Here is an 8,044-nt window from a genome sequence, read left to right on the forward strand (position 1 = left end):
AATTTAGGATTTTCATTAGTGGGCCAATGTATTACTATGCGCCCAAGGCTCCCGCTATAGCTCCACCATTGAATTTGACTCATATTTAAAAGTTTGTTAGGGATGTTAGGCACTTATGAACTAGTCCCAGGGCTAATCAAAAGGGGTGAATTAGTATTTTAAATAAAATCTTTCAGCAATTAAAACACAAACCAAGATTCACCATATAAATCAAAGTAAAAAAATTAAATGCGAAAATAATGAAGGAAAGAACACACTAGATTTAAAGTGGTTTGGTAAAACCTTGACCTACGTCCACTCCTCAAAGGCACCCTCAAATTATAGCACTAAACTCAGTGTCTCTCCTTTAGTCCCCACAGCTAGGCACAGAAGCCCTTTCAAAATCACTTCCACATTCCCCGATGTGGCGATGTAGCCGGGTCCTTTGACACCAAAGAGATATTCTTCTTCCTAGAACTTCCCTCAAGATAAGCCTTGAATCTAATGGTACTAAGGTGCAAGCTCAACGGAGCAATCATGTCGAATCCCCCTCCATACTCCCTTGAAACCCCCTCAAAGGATCTTCTCCCTCTCCCTTTCATCTCTCCCTTTCATGCTCTCTCTTCAAGTTCCCTCCAAAAGAATGAAGCTACAATGTCTTCCAAAGACACTTACTAAGTGCCTTGTCAAAACTTAAATAGAAGAGCTCAAAATGAGCTCATTATTTGCAACTTGCCTACTTTATCGTCTAGGCTGATATGTATATCGTCCTGTCCGATCAGTATAAATTAAGCCCAATCAGCCAGGATTATTTGGGACGATCAAAAGAAATTTGTTCATATGATCCAGGACGATAATATATCATCCTGGCCGATCAGTATAAATTATAGAATATCGTCCTGAACATCGCCCTAAATAAGAGCTATCCAATGTCAAATCATCCAGTGGATCATCCCGACCGATCCTGTGATAGTCCAGGATGATTTGATCATGTAATCAAATATTAATTACTTTCCTTCAATACAAGATTAATTTAGGAAAAATTATGCTAGATCGGCCAAGCCGATGCCCGGGATAATGCCTGGGATGATGTCCAAAAATAAGTAATACCTAAAATGATATGGCAATTGATTCTTTCTGATTTAAACCTATCATCCTGGCCGATACAAAATTGTCCAGGATGATGTGCTTAATGACAGCTGCCTTAATAAGGATGTCCTAAATAAGGTTTTTATTTTTGAACTGATCATCCAGGCTGATATAAATATCATCCTGGATGATGTTACCAAAAATAGTAAACTCTAGAAAACTGTTAGAAATTCTCCTAAGGTGTGTATGTGTGTGCAAGGTTACTTAGCATCAGGAACCACATTGCTTATAATAGACTCAAGAAAGGGAAAAAATACATGCTGACTTAAACTTAATCTACCCAATCTTGAGCTGGCTTGAGTTACACTCGATCTTGTGAACCTAAAAAGTTAGTAGGCAAGGCAGTCATAGAAAATCATGAATATTTTCTATCATCAAAATTCTAATCCATGAAAACAAATTCTTAATAATCTCTCTTTTTTTATGATAGCAAATATTATTGGTTGAATTTGCAAAAATGAAAAGATTTTCTCCTAATCTCCACCTTACTAAAATAAAACTTTAAAAAATAGGGGAAATCAAAAATTTTTTGTTGTTTTTAATTTTTGTAAAAAAAGATACAAATACAATAATACGTTCTCCCCCTTTGACATTATCAAAAAGAGAAGGGGCACGAAAAGTCTTAAAAAAGAAAAATTTACCTCGTATTTTATTCAAAAACTTAGTAATGAATGGATTGACACCGCATAATCCAGTAAAGGTAAAAAATTCTGAAATTATTAATCCAAGCTCAAGTTATTTTAAAGGCTCAAAAATATTTTAATCCAATATCTAAATTAAGGAATAAATTAGAAAAAGAAACACTAATTTTTTAAAACTCCTTTTATAAAATATATCTAATAGAAGATTAATGCAAAAATTGGTGAATCAAGAATCATGATTTTCAAGATCAAGTATCAAAATTATCAAGGGTTTTCTTAAGCTTTAAGTAATACAGAAAAAGTAAGCATACTCTTTTTGGGCTCATTTTACACCTCTTGTAAGTTTTTGGCGCACTTTGTGCATCTTTTACTTTTTGATATACTTTGTGTATTTTTCTTAATTTGGCGTCATTGCACATCTTTTGATTTGACGTCATTAGCACTTTTTTGATTTAACATCATTGGCTATTTTTTCTTTTTTTTTTGAATATGCTATCTTTTTAAAATTTTAAAAATAAAAGTAAACTCATTCTATTGACACAACGAACTATTTTATTAAGAAAATTATGAGGTAGATTCAACAACTTGCAAAAGATTCCTATGCGATAAATAAAATATAGGGAGATGAAAAAGTTCTGTTTCAAAATCTAATTTAAAATATGATGAAGATTTTAAATCAAAAGTAAAATAACCTATTTTATGAAATAGAGATTGAGAGTCAAAATCTTGAGTTTCCTTCCTTTGACTATTTTTAGAGAAGTCAACCACAACTTACATAAGAATTAAAAAAAAATAGAAGGTAGATTTTTTTATTTTTTTATTTTTTTTTAAAAAGATGGTGATGTACGTATTGATCAGAGAAAACACAACATCAAAAGAAAAAGTAAAGACAAAAAAAATTTAACAAAAAAGAAAAGAAAGAAAAAAGAATGAAAAAGAATAAATCCAAAAAAAAAACAAAGAAAATACACAAAAATAAACAAAACACAAAAAAAATAAATCACACAAATAATGGTTTATACATTATCTTGCTCCTGGTCTGATTATTCAGAAGCTTGGTCTGCCCAGGAGATTTTTTATTTTTCATTATTTGTCATTTTTATATTTTCCTTAGGTTTACTATTTTCTTTTGTAAGAAGAGTTCTCAAATTAGGGCACTTATTTTTCATATGTCCAGGCTTTCTACATCCAAAGCAAACAGCGTTAGAAGAAATCTTAACATTCTTACTATTTTTATCTTTATTCTACTTTTGTTGATTCTTATGCTTTGGTGAGCTTTTTAATTTGCTGGACAAGTCATTGCTTTCGTCACCAACTAAGCCACTTTTCTCCATATTTTCAATATTTAACACTATCATCTATCATACATTCAAAAGTCTTTGACCCAAACTTTGCTCATAGGTAATGAGTGAGCCAATCAAATTATCAATAGAATAATCATTTAAATTTTTTTAATTCATAAATAGCAATAACTTTAGCATCAAACTTATCAAGTAGACAACTTAGAATTTTATTAACTATTTCAAAGTTTAAAATTTTTTTACCTTTGGCATGTAATGATGTCACAATTTGAATAAACCTAGTATACATATCTATGATCATCTCATAAGATTTCATGCAAAATAGTTCAAAATAACGCTTTAAAATATTCAATCTGGATTGCTTGATTTCACTAGTGCATTCATATAAAGTGTGTAATTTATTCCAAATTTCCTTGCTAGTAGAGCACGTGGATACAAACATAAAGTCATCATAATTTAAAGTACAAAAAAAAACATTTTAATAATTTAGCATTCAATTGAGCATTGATTTGTTCTTCTTTACTCCATTGATTAAAAGGAATATCAGTTTTAATTCCATCTAAAGTATGTTCAAACATGTAACTAGTTAAAATTTTTTGCCACATTCAAAAATCAATTGATTGCAACAAAAGTATACATACGAATTTTTCAAAAATCAAAAGTAATATTTTCAAACAAAGGTGGTCTGATAATTGAAAAAACTTCCTCAATATTACGATTATAAAAGTTAGCCATAAATAAAAATTCAAAAGTTTTTAAAAACTTATTTTTATGAACTTTACTCTGATACCACTTGAAAGTTTGTTAGGGATATTAGGCCTTTATGAAATAGTTCCAAGGCTAACCAAAAGCGATGAATTGGTATTTTAAATAAAATCTTTCAGCAATCAAAACAAAAACCAAGAATCACCACAAAAATTAAAGCGGAGAAATTAAATGAGAAAATAATAAAGGAAAGAACACATCGGATTTATAATGGTTCGGTCAAACCTTGACCTACGTCCACTCCTCGGAGGCCCCATCTAAGTATTGTACTAAACTCAGTGTCTCTCATTTATGAAATTACTAGATGGACAAGATGAGGGGTGATTTGTGAAAATTTTAATGCAATAATTAAAACCTAAGTAGGAGTTCTAATTTTTTCGATGTTTTTAAATTTTTAACATGAAAATTTTGAACTACTATGAAGGCAAATAATTGTACTCAATGTGCAACAATAGAATCTTTTTTCTTTCACAAGTTTTCACCAAGCTAGTATTATGAAAATAAAATACACGCAAGAATAAAAAGCGATAAGGAAAAAACACATCGAAATTTTTATAGTGGTTCGGTCAAACCATGACCTATGACCACTCCCCGGAGTCCTCCGCTCGGGAAATTTTACTTCAAACTATAGCTCTCCTTTTGCCCCCCTCGACAAGGCGGAGAAGCCCTTACAATACTCCCTTTCACCAACCCGGTATGGCGGAGTGCCAAGCACTGTTTTCACCCTCCTGGTGACTGCAGAGAACCTTCTCATTTTTCTCCCTCCTGGAGAAGGCAGAGTACCTTGAGCTCATAGATTTAGAAGAGTATCCCCCTTAGAGAGCCTCCCTCAAGTTCTTTCGGGCTTCATAGGAGGAGAAAGATGTAGCAAGATTGGAGCAACCGTGTGATCTCCCTCACTCCTCTTCTCCCTCACCAAGCTCACCTTCTTCTTCCTCTCTCAACCCCTCAAAACTTCTCAAGAACTCTCTCCCAAGGATTTTCCTCTCTAATCATATTTTACTCCACTTGTCACTTTCTCAAAACATAACAATTTTGACACATAAAATGGGCTCCAAAATCCCTGAAATTTTCAAAGTAGCAATTACAATCGTATAGTATAATTTCTTATCGTATAGTATGACATGTATAAACAGGCTTCGTCCTGGTATAAAGTTGTATGAACAGTTCAAAATCTAATCGTATGGTATGATATTAAATCATAATGTACGATCCACAACACTATTGCTCATATAGGATGATAGTCGGGACGATCAAATGTCATCTATGTTCATCGTATGGTACAACACACATTGTATAATACAAATGGTAAAATCAAGGCATCATCCAGGACGAATTCTGGGACGATCAAATGTTGTCTCTATTCATCGTATGGTATGATCTATATCATACAGTACAATAAGACAAAAACAAGGGATTGTCCAGGATGATCTTCGGGATGATCTGAATTCGTCTCTGTTCATCATATTATATGAATTTGTTCGTACATTATGATTTTCAATTTGTTATTAAGCCTAGATTTTTTGCACTAATCACGGGTTAAATTAAGTATTTAAAATAGAGTGTATAGTACGAAGATCTTCATACAGTACGAATGGTGCAGAATAACCTTCTTAAGTTAATGTGACGGCTAGGATTTTGGATTAGAAACACATCGTACAGTACGTTAGTATTTGTACCGTACAATTTATTCACAAAACACGTTTATAATATAATATCGTACAGTACGAAATAACTTCGTACAATACGATTAACAGATAATGAAAAACTATATTTTTTACTTTTAAAAACCCTCTCCCCCTGTGTGTGTGCATGATTGCTCAGACTCACCTACATTTTATGGCCAAACTCAAGAAAATAGAAAATAAAATAAATAACAAAATACATTATCAGACTCATCCAAATTGTCGTGAGGATAAGCTGGTGTAGGAGCTCGGGGTGCTGCATGTCGTCGTAAATGAGCTGAACCCACTGCGGGGGCATCTTCTCCTTCTTCTTCATCAAAGATGGGTTCTTCAGGCTCTTGTTTCCAATGGAAAAGAATACGGAAAGAGGCATCCGTATAAAAGATTGGAAGATTGTCGGGTTCACCAAGATAGGTTAGTTGGTATTTATTTTGAAGGATGTATCCTATAAGGTGACCAAGAGCTAGATTTTGTTTCCGACGAGTAGTAGGGAGGTGAATGAAGGTCATTTGGAAAATGTAATCAATAATCAAATCAGCCTCATCGAATTTGGTGTTGGACATGATAAGGTAGGTAGCGATAGATAAAGTCAGGGTCATGTTGATCCGGTTGCCAGCTTTGGGTATTATAGAGGTTCTAAGGACATGTTGAATAATTATGGCATTTCAATTTAGTGATTGGACAAGAGGCTAGTGTTGATAGAATGCGGCGTTCCTAAGGACTTGATTATCCTCACTCCAATAAAATTTGTTTGTGAGAAAGGAACGAACCCTAGGACCTTCAGTGGATAGCCCAATATAATGGGCGATATCGGCTCTGGTGATTTATATGTTTTGATGACAAACAAAAGAGTGGAAAGTTTTGTTGTCGACGGTGTAGGTTAGATTTGCTAGAAATTCTAAAAGAAGTTCAGAGTTGTAGGGGAAGGCCAGAGTGAGGAGGAATTCAAAGGTGGTGGAAGAAAATAGGTTCATTACCTTGAAATTCAGGGCAGCCTGATTGAGTATTTTGGAAGGTGTAATTTTGCAGACTTTATATTTATGGTAAGCTTCCTCATTTTCAGCACTCAGGAACCGAGAGCTTTGACGGCTTGAGGAAGATGAACTTCCCACTGCCAAACGACTCCTCTTGGTGGAACTAGACATTGTGCAGAGACAGAGTGAAGGGTGAGAAGAAACAGGTGCAGTGAGTGAAGTGAGTTACAAGTGAAGATATCTGCCTAGCCAGCCAATTTATAGAAATTTTGCATAATCATACAATACGATTGTGTTTCATACAGTACGATTAGTAATAAATGTTCTGACTGATCATTTTAGGAAAAGATGGTCAATGCGAACAGTATGATGTATATCGTACAGTACGATCAGAAGAATATCGATCGTCCTGAGGGTCGTTAATATAAATTTTGAACAAAAGTTTCGTACTGTACGAACAGGTGTATCATACAGTATGAACGACATTTATATCATACCAGACTCCTTTATGTCATTCTCATCCATTTTGTTGAGATGGATCACACAGTATGAAGTGGAGGTATCGTATAGTACAAACACCAATAATAACATACCGAACAGAGTTAATTCGTCCCAATCTGTTTGCTGACGTGGATCGTACAGTATGAAGTGGAGGTATTGTACAGTACGAACACCAATAAAAATGTACCAAAAAGAGTTAATTCATCCCAATCTATTTGCTGACGTGGATCGTACAATACGAAGAGGTTATATCGTATAGTAAGATGCTCAATAATGTTGTACCAGACGGATTAAATGACTACCAATTGTATCATACAGTACGATGTAGGTCGTACGGTACGATCAACAGAGGTGAAATTTGCTTGTAGTTTGTGTTTTGTGTAGATTGAGATATATCGTACAGTACGATCAGTGTATCATACAGTACGATAATAAAATGTCACATTCGATGGTTTTGTTCAGTGAGTGTGTGATGATCAGGAATAGCCTTAGAAGATTTTTTTTAATATTTTTTTTTGTATTTTTTTATGCAGTAATGTCTATGACACCTAGTCTAGTCCTCAAGGTGCTAAAGGTGTCGAATGCTAGTGGTTTTGTGAATATGTCAGCCAATTGATCTCCTATAGTGATGTGATACAATTCTATATCTCCCTTAGCAACGTGATCACTTATGAAATGGCGTCTAATGTCTACGTGTTTCATTCAAGAGTGTTGAATTGGGTTCTTAGAGATGAAGATCACACTTGTATTGTCACACATGATTGAGATGGTTCATACAGGTAGGCAAAGATCAAGAATTTGTTGTTTTAACCATAGTACTTGTGCAACGCAACTTCTTACTGTAATATATTCTGCCTCGGCCGTGGAAAGGGCTACTGAGTTTTGCTTCCTATTGAATCGAAAAACTAATGTCCTATGAAATTGGCATGTACCAGAGGTGATTTTTCTATCTATCCTACACCCAGCAAAATCAGAATCTGAGTACCCTAAGATTTCAAAGGAAGTGTTATGCCTAGGATACCAAATTTCTAAGTTTTGGGTTAGTAAAG

Source organism: Dendrobium catenatum, unplaced genomic scaffold (assembly GCF_001605985.2).
Source record: "Dendrobium catenatum unplaced genomic scaffold, ASM160598v2 fragScaff_scaffold_249, whole genome shotgun sequence".
Lineage (NCBI taxonomy): Eukaryota > Viridiplantae > Streptophyta > Magnoliopsida > Asparagales > Orchidaceae > Dendrobium > Dendrobium catenatum.